The sequence below is a fragment of the Balaenoptera physalus genome (genome assembly GCF_965194825.1).
Source record: "Balaenoptera physalus genome assembly, chromosome: 10".
NCBI classification, from domain to species: Eukaryota; Metazoa; Chordata; class Mammalia; order Artiodactyla; family Balaenopteridae; genus Balaenoptera; species Balaenoptera physalus.
This window is the reverse complement of record NC_138889.1, coordinates 72,392,312-72,413,582: the sequence shown is the minus strand read 5'-3', so window position 1 is coordinate 72,413,582 and position 21,271 is coordinate 72,392,312. Positions and strand designations below refer to the sequence as shown.

Here is a 21,271-nt window from a genome sequence, read left to right as displayed (position 1 = left end):
GCACAGAAACGAAGACCCAACACCGCCAAAAATAAATAAATAAATAAATTTATAAATCAGATAGGCGACCTTTCCTTCTTTACCTGTTGCTTCACCTGACAAGTTCTGCTCTGTAGGGATCCTTCTAGTTCCCCACTATGAAATGATAAAACCATTACCTCCAGTGTAAGGGAGAACCTGAGATCAAGATGCCTGATACCACCTGGCACTAGTGCCTGACTGGGAACCAGGACTCTGAGAATACAAGAAAAGTCATCCATCAGGGGACATTTTCCTTGTCCCTAACTTTTCCATCAAGAGGGATGCTACACAGGGTTATCTTGTTTTTTTATACATTATTAATTCCCTCATTCAAAAAGTATTTATTTTCAACACAAACAATTTGAATCCCATGTTTCTTCTACAAGTTGTGTACAGCCCAGCAGCAGAGATAAATATGTGCACATGGCAGGACACTCACTGGAGCTGCAGCTCATATGCCACAGGGATGGCAGTGACAAGATCCCCTTGTAAATATGCTCACGTTCATGTTCATTTGCCCATTGGAGACCAAATCAGTTGCAAGAAGGCAATTTCTGGGAGGGAAGAGAATTGGGCAGTAGCCATTTCCCTGACTGATGTCCAAACACATTGGATGGACTAGGGCTGTCCTGGTTGAGGCCAGAAAGCAGAAAAAAAAAGTTATGGCAATGAGAATGGTGTGTGAGCACCCAGAAGTAGACTGAGCCCTGCACTTGACCAGCAGGAAGGAAAGGTTGCTTCTGGGAATCATGTGCTGCTGGAAAGAGGAAAATCCCAAACTAGCAGCATATGTGCACACTGGGGAAAATGAAGAAAGGTGTGTGAGTATAACTCAGAGCTGTTACAGGAGCAGCTTAAGACTGAGTCTCAGAGCAGAAATCTCCCTTGCACTTAGGAACAAGATATCAATGGCTCCCCAGTGCCTGGAACAGTGAGTTACAACCAAGGCAGCCCCACTCCCCAAGAGGAAGGAGCATGCAGCCCCCCTAAAAAAACATTATTCATGCCCAATCTTCAGGTTGAGAAAAACAGCCATGGTGACTCACTTTTAAATCATGTTTCCTAATGAAAATGCATCAGAATCATTATGTTGTCACAGAAACAGGGTGAGAACCATAAGCCTAGAAGATAAATTCCACTTAGCAAGGCATACAGAACCCCTCACAATTGATTTCAATCTTCTCCAGCCTCTGGCCAGTTTTCCCCCTAATGTCCATTCTGTTCAGGAGCTCTGTGGTTTGGTGAAATTGGTTCCCCCTCCCCCAGCTCTAAGGGTGGGTGTGATGTTTTTAAACCATCACAAATTCTTACAGATCTTCCCACCAAGAGGTGGGGACTTGCTTTGACCAATATAATGTGACAGAAACTATATCGCACAGGTCTCAAGTTTGGATGTCAAGGGTCCTTGAGCCTCTGTTCTCACCTCATGAGGTGCTATGTGCATAAGAACATGCCCCAGCTGGCTGGGTGGAGAGGACACACAGAAGAGAACCAAGGCAGCCCGGACCATCAGCAGACATAGAACCAACACCATCCAGGACCAGCTGGCCCCAAGCTGACTTGCCAAGTGACATTAAATGCATGAGTGAGCCCAGCCAACACGACATGGAAGAGAATGAGCCATCCCAGCTGAGCCCTGCCCAAATTCCTGACCCACAGACTCATGAACTAATAAATTGTTGTGGTTTTGAGACACTAAATTTTGGAGTATTTTTTTATGTAGCAAAGGCTAATGGAAACAGTGAGCTAAGCCAATTAGAGTGAATCCTTCCCTCCTGTCACAGTTGATCCAGAATATAGGCCAAGTGATCAGTGCAGGCTCAGGGGTGGTTCAATCAGTGAGAACCTCAAGGCCTTGGCTGGGGATAGCTGGTCAACAGTGTTCCTCCCTACTCTGCGTAGTGTGCTGTCAGGTGAAGCTGGAACTATGCAGCCATTTTGCCACCATTACAGGAGCAGCCGAGGATGAAACCCTTACATGACAACTCTCCAGAAAACTGCAGAGAAATGGAGTCAGAGCCTTGGTCAATGTCTCTGTCAAACTGCACTGGAACCTCACATCTTCTCTAGGCTTTTATAATTATAGGAGCCATAAACCCCTTGGTTAATTAAGACATTTGACCTCTGCTTTGGTTATTTGCAACTGAAAGTGTCCAACTGATATACTCTCAAAGCTCTGTACCTGTGGTTTTCAAGTTCATTTCATCAATGAAACCCTGCTTTTCAAACAAAACCTTAAGGAGAAGCATAAAACAAAAGAGAATGTGTTTAAAGTAGGAATGGGCAGCCCAGAATCCTGAGAGCAACTTCTTTGCTCCTATATTTGATCCCTAGGTCTGCCATATGCAAGTACCACTAACTGGGTGACTTACAACAACAGAAATTTATTATCTCCCAGCTCTGGAGGCTCAAACTCAGACATCAATGTGTCAACAGCACCCTGCTCCCTCTGAAACCTGTAGGGGAATCCTTCCTTGCCTCTTTCCAGCTTCTGCTGGTTTGCTGGCATCTTTAGTGTTCCTTGGTTTATAGATGCATCACTCCAATCCTCCATTTCACATGGCTTTACAGTTCTCTCTGTGTCTCTTTCCACTGTGTGCCCTCTGTGCCTCTCTGTGTCCAAATTTCTGCTTTTTATAAGGACACCAGTCATATTGGACTAGTGTCCACCCTAATGACCTCAACATAGTAAAGACCCTATTTCCAAAAAAGTCACATTCTGATATGGTGGAGGTTAAGACTCCAATATTTTTTTTTGGAGTGACACAATTCAACCTATAAGTCTCCATCCCACAATAGTACCTGAGGCAACCTTGCAGGCATTAGAGCTCTGAGGGAGATGGAAAGTGGTTTTATTTCTTTGTCCTGTTTCATATTCTGAAATTCTTCCCCAAAGGTCCTTCTTCCTCCTCTCAGATTTTAAGACTCAGATTGGATGGGACCTACTCTTTCTGCTCCTCCCTCCAAAAGAAACAATTCCTCTCTCTTCTGTGTCTCATAGACTGGTTGATATGTCAAATAAAGCATGGGCATCACCTCATTATGGTTAAATCTATATATATTTGCTATTTTCACACTGGATTATGTGTGACCTTGATGGCAAGATTGTCACTTGCACCTGGCTTAGTGGCTAGCAAATAGAAGATATTCAGTAAGTTCTGGATGAAATAAAAGTATGTGGCCTGATATTTTTTATTAATTGTTAGAGGGTGTTATTTATTAAATAATATAAATTTAAAGGATAATGACTTGGCAAAGACTCAGGATTTGACTCCAGACTATGACATCAAAATGGTCTTGGGAACGAGTGGGAGGAGAAGCAATTTGAACATTGACTGGACATCATCCTTGGCCCAGGTTTTCTCCCCACTCAACTTTTCCTTGATGCTACGAATCCCATCATAAGAATGCCTAGACATCAAGTGTACCACCTAATGACTTTTGTTTATTAGTCTTTTGTGGTTTTGTAATTTTTATTCATTGATGCTTCTCAAATATCCATGTAAAGGTTGGTATGAAAATGGCAGAATAACAAAATCCCAACTAGTAAACATTTAGTTTGTGAAGCTGCCACTGTGCTTATTATTATTATTGTTATTGTTATTATTATTATCTCTGCTGCGAGGAACATTTCAGCCTTTGGAACCCCATTGTAGCAAGGAGTAAAGAGTATTACAGACTCAAGAGAAACCACCTAGACTCAAAGAACGTCATATTTTATTTTTATTTTATATAAAACTGATATTCAGAGATCAGAAATTAATTTCCCAAAGTCTCACAGCATATTCACTGACAGATTTGCAACTAGCATCTGCCTCAGTGGTAGAGGGACTACACATTCCAGCCTGTCCAGGATGGTCCCAGCTCACACCTGTTGCCCCATTTAATTATTAATAACTCCCTCTCATTCTCTGAAAAAAAGTCCTGATTTGATTGATAAATTACATGATTATCCTGCTTACTGGCTAATGTCCATAAAAGTTAGTTTGGACTTTTTCAGTGAAGATAATTTCAGTTGTAAGTAAGAGAAAAACCAACTGCAATTGTATTAAATCATTGGAGGGACTTATTAGCTCATAAGAAAAGTGGAAACACCAAAGGCTTAGTTTATTTTGACCTGTCTGATGCACAAGGCACTTTCTCCAAAGGCTGCCTCCACTTCACTGGGACAAAGTAAATAGCGACAACCTGCTTCTTCATCCATACCCTTGTGCTACATGAGTCCTCATTCCATTCCCAGAAAAAACTCTGAAACCACCCACCACCCAAAAAAAACAAAGAGGCATATTTCTCAGAGGCTCCCAGTGTATGAATCCTCATGCTCCTTGACCTAATTCTGCCTGCATGCCCATCCTGTCACCAAAATCTGTGGCCAGAGAATAGTGTCACACTAATCTGAATCAGACGTCCTTCCCCAAGGACCAGGGGTGGAGTCAGCTTCAGCCAAATTGCTTGGGCTGGGCAGGGCTGGCACGAATACCCAACAAAAATCAGGGTGAGTACCAAGAGAAAGGGAAATGGATGTTGGGGAGTCACCCTCTTGTCCATTCACTATAGAGCTTGTTGTCTTCAAAAGGCAAGTGGGGTTTTGGCCTTTAAACAAGTGCTGCAAAAGACAACCCCAGAGAGCAGTGATCCAGGTTTTGCCAGAAGTCCCCATCAGGTAGGATGGTTAAAGAGCACAGGAGGGCTGTGGGGCATTTGCTCTGTACTCACCCAATGGGTCTGGTAAGAGATTGGGTCAGGGCATCAGATACATATGGGTTTGAATTCCAGCTCTGCTACTTACGTTGTAACCAAGTGAGTAGCTTAATCTCTCTATAGGTGTTTGATTCCCACGTGTAACCTGGGGGCAATAATGCCTACTTCATAGTGTTTTGAGAAAATTTAAAAACATCAAAATTATCTAGCACAGTGCTAACTACACAGGTAATCAATTTTCTTTCTTTGTGCTTTAATTACTTGTTAAGAGAGAAAAGAATCAGAAAAAGGAGCTACAATAGCCTGAGTTGACCTTTTTCCCAAAGAGAGGATCCTATTATCTGAGTTTCTGAGACACAGCTTGCACCTACATCTCCCTGGTCCCTGCTGCAAACATATTGACAAATTCAGAGTTTGGTTATCCTATTTCTGGACTTGGTTGCCTGCCATCTCTGCGTGCTTTTTTTCACCAGTGTGTTAATTACTGATGTCACAGTCTTCTTTCAGATCAGTTCCTTTTAGAGTCCATACTTTGCTCTCTACAGATGCCTAATCTCAAACGTTATATGTGAGATTACTCACTTTGTCCTAAAGTTCTGGAAGTTTCTCACTCTAGTCCTCTATGAACATAAGCACCTTCCTTACCTATCCTTCCTCTTAGTGGAAAGGGTTAAATGAGCTTAGGATGTGAAATCCTTCCACAAAATCAAAATCACTATGCAGATTAAGGGTAGCATTATATGTACTGCTAGAGGGCCAAGATTTTATGGACCCCAAATCAGGCAATTTTCCCTGCCCTCCTCCCTACACTCCCTGTAATGGACACTGCAGCCTTGTGTGGAATCTTTTTCTTTTTCAACTTTTTATTTTGAAATAATTTAGATTTTTCAGATGAGATGCAAAGATAGTACGGAGTCCCCATATACCCTTCACCCAGCTTCTCATGGTGTTAACATCTTACATAACCATGACCCATGTATCAGCATCAAGAAATTAACACTGGAACAGTGAAATTAACTAAACTATAGAATTTATTCAGACTTCACCAGTTTTTCCACTAATATCCTTCTTCTGTTCCAGGATACCATGTTGCATTTAGTTGTCATGTCTCATTCTCCTTTGATTCTTTAACAGTTTCGCAGTCTTCCCTAGCTTTTTCATGACCTTGACACTTTTAAATGCACTGGTCAGATATTTCCTTCACTGTCCCCCAATTTAGGTTATCTGGTATTTTCTCATGATTAGATGGAGTTTATGGATCTTGTAAAACAATATCCCTGAAGAGAGGTGCGTTTCTCATTGCATCATGTCAGGGAGTCCATGATGTCAGCCTGTATTACTGGTGATATTAATCTTGATCAGTTGGTTAAGGGAGTGTCTGCCAGGTTTCTCCTGTTACTACAGTTACTATTTTTTCCTTTCCATATTCTGTTAGATGAGAGTCACTAAGTTCAGTCCACACTTTTGGCCACTTAAGCACTTCATTATTTTCTGGCAGTATGTGATATTCCAAACTCATCTTGTATTTTCCCTGCCCCTGCCCTAGAATCAGCTATTTCTCCAAGAATTCCTGCTTCATTTTACTGGAGAATGTTATGTAGAAACCAAGATCTGGGTGCTAAGTGTGCTTCATGTTATGATCAGCTTAAATGTTAAAGAACACAACTATTATCATAGCTTTGTGATTTATTTCCTCATCTCTTTATTCCTGTATCTTTCCACTGAACAAGATCCTACCTTGAATCTTTCCAACACATCCTCATTTATTCACTCACTCATTCATTATTCAATATTGAGCTCCTACTATGTGTGAGGTACTCTTGTATTTGACACTGGGAATGCAGTTGTCCTCTTGATAGTGTATGTACACATTCTCTGAAGTAATACTTGATGAGATGAAAAAGATAGATAGGAATTAGTCAGGAAAACGGAAAAGGGTGGAGGGTGAGGTTAAAAAAAAAAAAGAAATGCATGTGCTCCCCAGAGCATGCACCCAGAAGGACACTTAAATAACTGGGATAGTTATTTTTTAATTCTATTATTGAGTAGATAATATTTTATATTTGAGAGTAGCCCCAATCTCTCACCAGTTGTACTCAATTTTTTAAAAATATTTATTTATTTATTTGGCTGTGCCGGGTCTTAGTTGCAGCACATGGGATCTTTGCTGCGGCATGTGGATCTAGTTCCCTGACCAAGGATCGAACCCGGGCCCCCTGCATTGGGAGCGTGGAGTCTTAACCACTAGACCACCAGGGAAGTCCCTGTACTCAATCTGAGAGTGGGTAGGGAAAATATAAAATCTCCAACTACACGATAATTCTATATAAAATAAACTAATGACCAAAAGAATAAAACACCAAAACCAATGAGAAATGCTAACCAACTATGTGTCCTAGAGTAATTCTGTGTTAATTCAAATCAATTAATATAGAGAGAGTAACCACTATGTGGTGTTTACAACACACCACAGCTGTGTGCACACCAGCTGTGTGCTGAGAATAGAGAAGCAAACAAGGAAGTCACAGCCCTTTTAAGCAGCTTCAGTCTGGTGTGATAAGCACCATAGAAGGGAAGTGTATGGAGCTATAGGGCATATAGTGAGGGATTTAACCACCTTGGTGGTCACAAAAGCATCCTAGAGAGTGTGGCACTAACATGGAGGCTTGAAGGAAGAGCAGGAACTAGTGAAGAGAAGAAACCAAGATCTGGGTGCTAGATGTACTACATCTTGTGATCAGCTTAAACCTCAAAGAACTCATCTATTATCATAGTTTTGTGATTAATTCCATAATCCCTTTACCTACTCTTTATCTTTCCACTGAACAGGATTCTACGTTCTCTTCAATATCCCTTCATTCATTAATTCATTCACTCATTCGATATTTATTGAGGAGAGAGGAAGGAAAAGCATTCTGCATTTGAGAACAGCCTGTGGGAAGGCCAGGATGAAAAAGGGCATGGTGTGTGCTTAAGGAACAGAAGGAAATGCATTTTACCAAGAGAGAAAAGAGCAGGAGAAAGAAAGGCAAGAAATGAGGCTGGAGACTTGGGAAAACACCAGGTCCCATAGCTCCTTCCAAGTCAGTTGAGGGTTTGGAGCATTTTTCCAAGTACAGTGGAGAGCCATGGAAGGCTGCTAAGCCAATGAGTCACCAGACTGGGTCACCTGGCTGCAGTGGGGAGTATAGGTAGGAAGGGAGTGAAGCATTAACCTCTGTAAGGCTTAGTAAGGTTAGTTTTCTTCCTGTCCCACAAAACTGGGGTGAGGAATAAACAAGCGTACACATACAAATTCCCTGGAATGATGTTTGCCACATGATAGGCAATCAGAAATTTTTAATACCTTCTTTAGTCCAACAATATTAATTGTTTTTCATCTATTCTCATTTTTCTCTTTATTCCCATAACTATATTTTGGTGGGGGGGGGAATTAACCATTTAAACTTTTTGCAGCAATTAAACTTGATTACTGAGCTAAACACAGTGAACAAACATGAATAGGACATGAGTTCTTCCTTAAGGCATAATCACAACGAGCCATAATATACTGTGATATGACCTACACTGATGACATGAGCCAAAGCTCATAGGGAAGAATGACATCCTTCACCACTCTGTCCTTAATGTTAGGCAATATGTGTGGCACAGAGGACTTCAACACAGATTTCTCAAACAAATGAATGCATTCTCTGGGAGCTTAGAGGATGAAGCAGGAGGCCTGGGTGCACTGTAAATTCAGTCTCTTAGGATTTAATACAAGCTCATTGAGGACTATGGCTTTCTTTCTATATATTTTATTGATTAATGTTTAGAATTACTGTTAATATGCTTTATTTTTTATGAAAGTTTTTCTTAGTGATTAGTCACATTTTCAAATCAAAACTTTCCTATCAAGAAACACTGTGTAATAACATGAAAACATCAAATCTATACTGAGAGGCTGGTTTGATAACATTAAATTCCTAGTTACCTTTGTTATTTTCATCTGAGTCACAGAAAATATGAGGCAAATTTCATTCTCTATTGTTGACTTTTCTTACCACCTACCTGCACACTGGCCACCTAACCTAACCCCTAGCTGATGTGTGTTTAGATAATCAAATTATTTTTATTCTTAGTCTGAGCAATACACCAGTGAACTTGTATGAGAACTGTGTAATGTCAGTAAAGTAAATGACTATGGGGTTATAACTAACATGGCTCCCTCTAATTAATATATGTAGTTCTCCCAGTTTCTATGCTAATGTATTTTATTTTTGAAGCAAGCTGAAAAATGAGGTGAGTAATCATAATGGTTTTGGGAACACTTAACATTATTGTGGGAAAATTAAAGGCTAAACCTGTTTCATTCCTGTGTTTACAGTTCTTCAGAGTCTTCTGGTGGAATTTACCTTGGTCAAATTGCTTACTTTTTCTTAAAGAGTTTTAACTATTTCAGATGAAAGCCATGACAGGCTATTCTCAATGTGTTAAAGTCTGAGTCAGTGGCTCCATGAGTGACAGCTGTCGTGCACTGGTATGATCACTGAGGGAGGACAAATGCGCTTTGAACACCTACACATGCCCCTCAGGGAAGAAATCATTTTAAAGAAAACTTGAAAACTAATTCTGATACTGTTAGCAAAATTCTATTGTTTTTATGCATTTGAAAGTACTTTTATTATAAAACCCAAACTCAAACTAAGAGATTTAAAAGTACAGAGAATGTAGAAGAGGAAACAAAAGTTCCTATTTCCCAATTCAGTTTCACAATCCCATAACCCAGTTGTCATTGTTAACAGTTTCTTGTTAATTTCTCCTTCCAGAAATGTTTCTCCTCATACAACTACATATGTGAAGCATCTAGTATATATTTTAACACAAATAGGATCATCCTATACACAATTTTGTAATTTTCATTTTTCACTTAAAATTAGGTCAATACATTTAGATCTTTATCTTCCTTTTAGTGCCTGTATAGCAGGGGTCCCCAACCCCCCGGGGCAGTGGACCGGTACCAGTCCACAGCCTGTTAGGAACCAGGCCGTACAGCAGGAGGTGAGAAATAGTTCAAAATATTATGTTTATTTTTGGAACAAGGACACCTAAGTTTTATTGTTTTCCCTTTACCTGTGATTCTGAAAAACTGTTTTACCGGAACCATCAGTTTGTTTCCTTTCTGGATATGTAATATTCATACTAGTCCCAACTATGACTAAAAACTCTGGTAGTTGCATGATCACCAATTTTTTTTAATTGATGAGAAACTATTTTGTTTTTCCATTTCCCTCTATTTAGCATAATGATAATGATAATAATCATTATTATCAAGATATTGTATCTTTACTTGACTGATAAGGAAATCTATATGTGAAAAGGTGAAGCACCTTTTCTAAAATCATATTAGTGGTGCAGCTGGGAATGAACCTAGGTCATTGTAATAAGCCTAGGTTCTTACGGTTAATTAATTAATTCTAAAGCATTGGGTCAAAAGTTTTGTTACATCGGGCTTATCGGTAGGAAAATCTTTGGTCATGGTTGTCTGTTGTTCCGTCTGAGAGACTAAACTAATAGAACAAAACAGGATATAAAGAGACAATGTGAGGAGAACTAAAATATTGTTGCTTCTCCATTCTTTTCCAGCTCAATTTCATGGTTCTATAATGTAATATGATTAAATGCCATATTAAGATAAGAAGTTAGTAGATAGAAGGAACCACAGAAATCTTGCTAGTGGGTAAAAGAGAACACAGAAAGCTTCTTGCAGGAAGCTGAACTTGACCTGTGAGATGAAGGAAAGGAAAGATCTTTTGTGAAGACTCTGATAGTTTAGAATTAGTTCACAAAACTGGTTGTGCATCAGAATCACCTGGGGAGCTTAGTAACTACTCAATACTCAGACCTGACCCAAGGAGACTCAGATTCAGTTGGCAGAAAGTGGGGCCTGGGAATACGATGTATCACATCAGATGTAGCTGATGTAATAAGCCTTCAGACCTCTTTTGGAAAACAGGCTTAGGGCACTATTCATGTTTTGGTTCTTTTTGTTTTAACCTTTAATCTTTGGCATTTTTTTAAAAGTTTTGATGTCGTTCTCTCTTGTCACCAGGGTTTTCTTCTGGTTTTTTTTTTTTTAAATACATACAAGGTAATGTCTCTTCTTTAATAGAAGCCAAGATTCTGATTCATTCTTTAGCAATTATCATATTAGGTTATTGTAATATCTTTTATGCCAAATAAGATGAAACTCTATTTTTGATGTTTTTGTTGGAAATGAAAATGGATAAGCCTCTTAGAGTATACGATTTAGGGTTACTTGATATATTAATATTTATATTTTCTTTAAATATTAAAGTTCTTTGCCACTAAACTACACCAGTAGTATTTGGTTGAATCCTCCTTTTTAGTACAGAAATGACTGCCTCATGGAATCAATGTTTGGTACAGCTTTGAAAACTGGATGGATACTCCAGTGACTTACCAAAAGAATGATTTCTCCAAGGAGTGAACTGTTACTATTTGGCATTTATCAGAACTTCCTACAAGCATCTAGAAGGCTTTTAGATCCTTCTTTCTCCATTTCTGCAATCCTACAGTGCACTAAGCAGGGTTACCCACAGCTGTATTAAGGATTTGCACATTGGGCCTCTTATATGCTTCAATCTCAATAGGAAATTCATTTGTTCATTTAACAGCCTTTTTGAACATATACTATATCCTAGGCACCAGAAATACAAAGGTTAACATGACAGACACCATACCTGCTTTAACGGTGTTTATGGTCTGATGTAAAAGAAAACATAATTATATAATCTGGTATAGTAATTTTTTTTTTTTTTAGGAAGCAAATGCTCACCTCCTTTCTTTCTTTTTTTTTTAAATATTTATTTATTTATTTATTTGGTTGTGTCAGGTCTTAGTTGCAGCAGGCAGGCTCCTTAGTTGCGGCTTGCCGGCTTCTTAGTTGCAGCACATGGGCGCCTTAGTTGCAGTACGTGGGTGCCCTAGTTGCGGCAGGCAGGCTCCTTAGTTGTGGCATGTGAACTCTTAGTTGCAGCATGCGTGTGGGATCTAGCTCCTGGACCAGGGATTGAACCCGGGCCCCCTGCATTGGGAGCGTGGAGTCTTAACCACTGCACCACCAGGGAAGTCCCTGGTAGAGTAATTTTATCAGGCAGAGTTCTACCAGAGAAAGAGCAAAAATATCATATATATATATATATATATATATATATATATATATATATATATATATATATATATATATATACACACATATAGAGAGAGAGGGAGAGGGAGGGAGAGAGAGAGAGAAAGGGAGAGAGAGATTTATTGCAAGGAATTGACTTACACAGTTGCAGAGGCTGGCTAGGAAAGACCAAAATCCACTGGACAGGCCATAAGGAAGGGAAGTCTGGAAATTCTCAGCAGGAGGTGATGCTGCAGCTCACAGGTAGAATTTCTTATTTTTCAGGGGAACTTCAGTACTGCCCTCAAAGCTTTTAAACTACTTGAATCAAACCCATTCAGATTATGGAGAATAATTTCCTTTACATAAAGTCAACTGATTATAGATGTTGTTCATATCTATAAAACACCTTCATAGCAACACCTAGTTAGTGTCTGATTGATTAATGGGATACTATAGCCTAGCCAAGGTGATACATAAAACTGATCATCACAGTAATGTTTAGAAAATGCTGTCGTGGAGAAAGAATAAAATGCCAAGGACCCACAAAGTAGGGCATCTATCTTAGTCTAAGGGGAGTCAGGTATTTCCCGAAAGAGATGACAATTGACATGAGAATGAGCAAGATAAAGAGGTGGATAGAGAATATATTCTGAAATGTGGAAACAGTGTAAGCAAAGGCCAGAAAGAGAGCACTAAAATCTCTTCTAATCAGATTTTTTTTCTGGCTTCCTTTTTCACAACAATTACAAGGTGATGGCTGTTCAACAGAAACCAATATGTTGCTCTTTTTTTTGGTAACCATTATATTAATTTATTGTAATGTCTTTAGTGCTGAATCAGATAAAACTCTATTTTCATATTTTAATTAGCATTTCCAATTATCAGTGAGATGAAGCACCTTTTCATATATTTATTTGACATTCAGATTTCCTCCTCTGTAGATTGCCTGTTTTTAACCTCTGCATATTAGGGGTAGTTTTCTTTTCCTTATTGATTACATATGATTTGGATATTACCAGAAATCCTTTGTCTTTATATGCATTGCAGATATATCTCCCAGAGAACATCATTCCAACCTAGGAGGTACTTTGTAGGCTACAGTTGCAGGTGAGTGCAAGGGGACCTCGTTAAATCAGAGAGTGCTGGGGTGACCTGGATGCCAGGCTCAAGTCTCACTTCTAGGACAGAGCCCCCATACTGAGCAGGAACAATAGGGGCACAGGAAAGGAAAAGGGAACGGAGACAGCCCCTCTCACAGAGCACTGTATTTTTTAACAATTCAAATAAATGACAGAAGAGGGAGCTCTAAAATCCTTAAGCTAGGAAATCTACACTGACCATCCTCCCTTCTAGCACAGGCAAACTCACCTCGTTGAAATATAATATAAGCAATAGAAAAGAAAAGTAGTCAAACCCACTCAAAATTATTATCAGAAAAAAACAAAAATTAGGATCAGAATAACATTCTTTCAAGCAGTGAAAACAAGCCAGAACAACATGCCCACAAAATAAAGAAAAACTGTATGCTACTATTTTAAACAAACAAGCTAAAAGAAATTAAGAAAATAATAGAAGTTTAAAAGAACAACTTAAATTAGAATCAAAATAACCCAGAAATAATATTATCGGAGAAAAGAAAAGATTTGAAAATGGAACTTACAAAAACAAGGAATGTGTTAGAAATTTAAAAATATATATCTTTAGAAATGAAGACTAAACTAGAAGTAATACATTGGTGAATAAATGGAAAGGAGGGATATTTTTAATTACAAAGGATTTAAGGGAATGCTCTGGCGCTCCAGTGGTTAGGACTCTGTGCTTTCACTGCCAAGGGGCTGGGTTCAATTTCCTGGTAGGGAACTAAGCCGCATGGCACAGCCAAAAAAAAACAAAACGGATTTAACAGAAAGTGACACAGAACATTAGCAAACTGTTAGTGTGTATGCGTGTGTGTGTAAATCTCCAAAGAAGAAAACCAAAGCAACTGAACACACCAGAATACTAAAAAACAATCACTGAAGAAAACCATTCCAAAATAAAAGATAACTCAAAATTATATATTGAAAAGATACACTGTATACTCTGGAAAATCAACCCAGAATGATTGCCATCAAGGCATACTGTAGTAAAATAATTAGAATTCAAAGAAAAAGAGAAATGCATTAAAAAATAGATATTCAATAACAAAAAGTTTTAAAGCCTCTTTCAGCTAGAAAGTTTTAAATTATGCTATCAAACAACCCTTGGATTAAAGCACAAATACAGATACAATTAGAGAATTTTTTTTAAAAGAACATTAGTGAAAACAACATTTCAAAATCCATGGGATACAGCTATTGAAGTTACCAGAGTCAAATTATAGCACGAAGTATCTATATCAATTCAAATAAAAGTGTAAATTTAACACAACATATTAGAAGTTATGACCAATTCAACTATACAAAATGAAGCAATTAGAGGATTAAGAATTGTAAAGAAAGAGATAAACCTATCTCTATTTGCAGATAATAAAATTAAGTGTCTGGAAATCCAAAAGAACAAAAGGACTATGCTTTAATAAAATAACAAATTAATTGTAAAGTCAGTGTACAAAATCAATAATCCCAAGTTCAAACAAAAGGTAGTTAAGAGATATAATGGATGAGAAAAATCCATCTAAAATAGGAAGAAAAACAAAAGAAATATAGAGAAAAAAATGAGAAAAGAGAAACAAAGAGTGAAAGAAGAAAAAGAAAATACTTAGAACAAGAAATAGCCACAGCCTAATAAGTCACAACATAGGTTTGAACAAATGGAAATTTTCCTTCTTTCCTGAGTTGAAAGACTTAACATTAAATCTGTTAGTTTTCCCTAAATTAATTTATAAATTTCCAATTAAAATATCAGCATACATTTTTTACAAGCTAGACAAGTTCATCATAAAGCTAATTTAGTAGAACCAAGAAATAAGAAAAACCCTAAAAAAGAACAAAGTGGAGGCTGGCCCTATCAAATATAAAAACATATTTAAAAGCCTCTAAAACAGTAAGTATAGTATTGATGCACAGATAGTCAGACGGTCTAATGATATAAAATAGAAAATACAAAAATAAACCCAATAGCATATGGTAATTTGTGTGACAAAAGCAATAATTCAAATAAGTAGAGAAAAGATAGGTTTTTAAAATGTGGTATTGAGATAAGTGGATAGCTTAATAGAAAAAGATAAAGTTCGATCCATTTCTCACACCATAAACTCCAAATGAATCAAATGTCTAAATAGAAGTGACAACACCATAGAACTACTACAGGAAAGCTGAGGAGAATTCCTCTACAACTGCAAGTAGAAAAAACTTTCCTTACTATGACTAAAAATTCAGAAACAGTGAGAAAAGACTGAGCTATCTAATCTCATATAAATAAAATTTTGCATGAAGAAAAAAAACCATGAAAGCAAGGTTTAAAAAAAACGGAAAACTAGGGAAATGTTTATAACTTACATCACAGATAAAGGGTTGATATCCTTAATAAAGAGTGTCTAGAGGCTTCCCTGGTGGCGCAGTGGTTGAGAATCTGCCTGCTAATGCAGGGGACACGGGTTCGAGCCCTGGTCTGGGAAGATCCCACATGCCGCAGAGCAGCTAGGCCCGTGAGCCACAATTACTGAGCCTGCGCGTCTGGAGCCTGTGCTCCGCAACAAGAGAGGCCGCGATAGTGAGAGGCCCGCACACTGCGATGAAGAGTGACCCCCGCTTGCCACAACTAGAGAAAGCCCTCGCACAGAAACGAAGACCCAACACAGCCATAAATAAATAAATAAATAAATAAATAAATAAAGATGGGGGAAAAAAAAACACTCATCTTCTGCTTATTCTCAACATCAAAAAACCATGGAAATTTATTTTAAATAAATAAATAAAGAGTGTCTAAAAATAAAGAATTTTGATCCACCTCCTAGAGTAATGAAAATAAAAACAAAAGTAAACAAATGGGACCTAATTAAACTTAAAAGCTTTTGCACAGCAAAGGAAACCATACACAAAACAAAAAGACAACCCTCAGAATGGGAGAAAATATTTGCAAACAAAGCAACACGACAAGGGATTAATCTCCAAAATATACACACAGTTCATGCAGCTCAATATCAAAAAAACAAATAACCCAATCAAAAAATGGCCAGAAGATCTAAATAGACATTTCTCCAAAGAAGACATACAGATGGCCAAAAAGCACATGAAAAGATGCTCAACATCACTAATTATTAGAGAAATGCAAATCAAAACTACAATGAGGTATCACCTCACACAAGTCAGAATGGCCGTCATCAAAAAAATCTACAAACCATAAATGCTGGAGAGGGTGTGGAGAAAAGGGAACCTTCCTACACTGTTGGTGGGAATGTAAATTGGTACACCCACTATGGAGAACAGTACGGAGGTTCCTTAAGAAACTAAAAATAGAACTACTATATAACCCAGCAATCCCACTCCTGGGCATATATCTGGAAAAAAACATAATTTGAAAAGACACATGCACCCCAATGTTCACTGCAGCACTATTTACAATAGCCAAGACATGGAAGCAACCTAAACATCCATCAACGGAGGAATGGATAAAGATGTGGCACATATACAATGGAATATTACTCAGCCATAAAAAACAAAATAATGCCATTTGCAGCAACATGGGTGGACCTAGAGATTGTCATACTGAGTGAAGTAAGTCAGACACAGAACGACAAATATCATATGATATCACTTATATGTGGAATCTAAAAAAAGGGTACAAATGAACTTATTTACAAAACAGAAGTAGAGTCACGGATGTAGAAAACAAACTTATGGTTATCAGGGGAGGGAGAGGGATAAATTGGGAGATTGGGATTGACACAGACACACTACTATATATAAAATAGATAACTAATAAGAACCTACTGTATAGCACAGGGAACTCTACTCAATACTCTGTAATGGCCTATATGGAAAAAGAATCTAAAAAAAAAAAAGAATGGTTATATGTATATGTATAACTGATTCACTTTGCTGTACACCTGAAACTAACACAACATTGTAAATCAACTATACTCCAATAAAAATTTTTTTCAAAAATAAATAAAAATAAAGAAGAAAACCAACAATGTTGGAGAAGAATGGGCTGACATAGACAACTCTCAGAGAAAGAAATGCAAACAGACCTTAACAGATGAAAGGTTCCTAGCGTGACTCATAACAAGGGAAAAAGGTACAAATTAAAATTTATTGAGAGAACATTATTCACCTATCAGATGAGCAAAATTTCAAAGTTTGACAGCATGCTCTGTTGTCTAGGCTGAGCAGAACAGGCACTCTCATTCATTGCTAGGAAAGATTCTTAGCCTTCAAAGAATGAACTGTAATACACACAACAAACCTGATGAGTCTAAAAAAAATTATGCTGAGTAAAAGAAACAAGACACAAAAGAGTACATCTTGTATGATTCCATTTATGTAAAATACTAAAACTGGCAAAAACAAAACTACACAGAAAGAAAGTAGATCAATGATTGACAGTTCTGGGGATTAACTGCAAGAGAATACATTTAAGGCTAAGAAAGTAATCTATATCTTGATTGTAATGGTGGTTATATTTGTCAAAACTTGTCAAATTATAAAATGAATGCATTTACTTTTATATAAATTATACATCAATAAAGTTGATTTTTTAGAAAAAAACTATTAGAAGAGTTAAATAGAATAAAGAAAGGAAGGAAAGGGGAAGGGAAGGGAGGGAAGGGAGGGAAGGGAGGGAAGGGAGGGAGGGAGGAAGAAACAAACTTGGTTCATACCAAACAAAACAAGAAAAAAAGGAAAAGAAACAAAGATCAGATGAGACAAAAGCAAAATAAAGAGAAGACAGAAGACAAACTACATCAGAAATTATACTATGTAAATGGACTAAATATTCCAATTAAAGACAAAGATTGTAGGACTGTCTAAAAAAAACAAGACCTAACTATATGCTATTTGTAAATGTGAAAGTAAAAGAATGGGAAAAGATATGCCATGAAAACACTAACCACAATGCATTTATGTGGCAATATTAATATAAGCAAGCTTTAAGGTAAGGAGTACTACTAGTGATAAAGGACATTTCAAGATCTTAAAATAGGTAAATTCAACACTAAGAAAAAAAATCCTAAATTTTAAATCTACTAATAGCATAATTCAAAAAGGTACATGCACCCCTATGTTCATAGCAGCACTAATCACAATAGCCAAGACATGGAAACAACCTAAATGTCCATTAACAGATGAATGGATACAGAAGATGTGGTACATATACACATGGAATACTACTCATTTCGAAGAATGAAATAATGCCATTTACAGCAACATGGATGGACCTACAGATTATCATACTAAGTAAGTCAGAAAGAGAAAGACAGATACCATATGATAACACTTACATGTGAAATCTAAAATATGGCACAAATGAACCTACCTACGAAACAGAAACAGACTCACAGACATACAGAACAGACATGTGGTTGTCAAGGGGGAGGGAGCTGGGGGAAGGATGGAGTGGGAGGCTGCGGTTAGCAGATGCAAACTATTACATATAGAATGGATAAACAACAGGTCCTACTGTATAGTACAGGGAACTATATTCAATATTCCATGATAAACCATAATGGAAAAGAATATAAAAAAGAATGTATATATATATGTATAACTGAATCACTTTTCTATACAGCAGAAATTAACACAACATTGTAAATCAACTATACTTGGATTTTTAAGAAAGTAAAAAATAAATTAATTAAAAGTCTTCCAAATATTAAAAAAGAAAAATAATTACAAAATACCTAAATATTTGGAAATTAAGCAATGCATTTGTAAATAACCCATGCATCAAAAAAGAAATCATAATGAAAAATTGAAAATATTTTGAATGGAAAATAAAAATATGGCATAGCAAAATTTGTGGACTAGAGCTGAAAACGATTATAGAAAAAAATTACAACACTCTGTCTCTGTCTCTGTTTCTGTCTCTCTCTCTCTGTCTCTGTCTCTCTGTCTCTCTGTCTCTGTCTCTCTCTCTGTCTCTGTCTCTGTCTCTGTCTCTCTCTCTCTCTCTCTCTCTCTCTCTCTCTCTCTCTCTATATATATATATATATATATATATATATACCTTTTTTTTTTTTTTGGCCATGCCGTGCAGCATGTGGGATCTTAGTTCCTTGACCAGGGATCAAACCTGCACCCCTTGCAGTGGAAGCATGGAGTCTTAACCACTGGACCACCAGGTAAGTCGTAGATATATGTATTTTAAAAAATGAAAGATTGAGAATGTTTCCTTAGCTTCCATCTCAAGAAGCTAGAAAAAAAAGAACATAAATTAAACACAAAGAAAGACGAAAGAGGGCTTCCCTGGTGGCGCAGTGGTTGAGAATCCGCCTGCCAATGCAGGGGACACAGGTTCGAGCCCTGGGCTGGGAAGATCCCACATGCCAGGGAGCAACTAGGCCTGTGAGCCACAATTACTGAGCCTGCGCGTCTGGAGCCTGTGCTCCGCAACAAGAGAGGCCGCGAAAATGAGAGGCCCGTGCACCGCGATGAAGAGTGGCCCCCACTTGCCGCAACTAGAGAAAGCCCTCACACAGAAACGAAGACCCAACACAGCCATAAATAAATAAATAAAATAAATTAAAAAAAAAAAAAAGAAAGAAGAAAGAATAAAATAATAAAGATAAGAATAGAAAGTAATGAAATAAAAAGCAGATAGAAAATAGAGAAAATCAAAAAGCCGAAAGTTGATTCTTTGAGATTAATATAATTACAAGCCCCTAGCAACATTGAGCAAGATATCTAATATCAGGAATAAAAAGGGGAACATCACTAGAGATCCTACATATATTAAAAGATAATAAGAGGATATTATGAATAATTTTATGCCAGTAATTTTGATAATTTAGATAAAATAAATTCCTTGAAAAAGACAAGTTACCAAAATTTACATGAGAAAATGAAAAATCTGAATAGTGCTATATCTGATAAAAAACTTGAATATATAATTTAAACCCCTCCTACTCCAAGAAGGAAGAAATGTCACCAATCAAAGAAAAATTATATCAGAGGAAATAAATGAACATTTCCCAACTCATTTAATGAACCTGGTATAATTCCACCAAAACACGTAAGGACATTACAAGGAAAGCAAAATACAGGCAAATATATCTCATGAATGTGGACTCAGTAATCCTAAACAAACAAACAAAAAATCAAAATAAAAACAATCAATATGGAAAAAATAATAATAATCATGACCAGATGGTATTTATTCCAGGAATACAAGGTTGGTTTTACATTCAAAATTCAATGTATGGACTTCTCTGGTGGTGCAGTGGTTAAGAATCCGCCTGCCAATGCAGGGGACACAGGTTCGATCCCTGGTCCGGGAAGATCCCACATGTCGCGGAGCAACTAAGCCTGTGCGCCACCACTGAGCTTGCGCTTTAGAGCCCACAGGACACAGCTACTGAGCCCGTGCACCACAACTACTGAAGCCCGTGTGCCGAGAGCCCGTGCTCAGCAACAAGAGAAGCCACCGCAATGAGAAGCCCAAGCACCGCAATAAAGAGTAGCCCCCGCTCGTCGCAACTAGAGAAAGCCTGCACACAGCAAGGAAGAGCCAGAGCAGCCAGAAATAAATAAATTAATAAATAAATTAATTAATTAATTAATTAATTAAAATTCGATGTAATTCCCTACATTAACAAAATAAATGAAAAACACCATATGATGAGTATATACCATTATTCAATAATAGAAACCAAGGCTCCTTCCAGAAAGGACTGAATCTAGGGCTGGGACAGGGAAAATAAGTAACATAAACCTGGATTATATTGTAATGCCAGACAGTAAGGAAATACTCGAAAAATAGAGGCTTGTCAAAAGGACAGTAGCCCAACTGAAAGAGCTCACAATGGCCAAAGCTGGAACAATCTGAGCAACAATGTAAGTGATATAATATTGTATTATAACGTAAATTATAAAGTAAATGAGTTCATACTGACATAAATAATAAATGATTTAATAAATAAAGAGAGAGAAGAGACAAATATTTCTTACAGAAGAATTCCAAACAATATATCTAAATACTACTGTTGGGAAAGGAAGTCTCATGCACGCAATCCATCCACCCCCACTGGGCCACTAAGAGTGGGCCTTGGGCCTGGAACACCTCCTTAGCAAGAGATAAAGAGCCCTCACAGCCGTGCCAGGCTTATTGCCTGTGTGAGAATATTTCTCCCGATCTCAGACTCAGTGAGTGTTTCTTTGTTCTGCTTAAGCATGTATATCAATAGCCAACACCTCCAGTTTTCAGTATTTCAGACTCCATAGGGGAGGTGGGGAG

General features: G+C 37.6%; 1 long non-coding RNA gene across 1 annotated transcript in view; it reads left to right on the top strand.

Moving 5' to 3' along the window:
- LOC309667522 overlaps nucleotides 1-19,731 on the top strand; it is a 32,009-nt gene extending 12,278 nt beyond the window's left edge. Inside the window, exon 2 of the long non-coding RNA XR_014267801.1 lies at nucleotides 65-19,731. This is a non-coding gene — a long non-coding RNA (uncharacterized lncRNA). The remainder of the gene's footprint in view (nucleotides 1-64) is intronic.
- The last annotated feature ends 1,540 nt before the right edge of the window (nucleotides 19,732-21,271 follow it).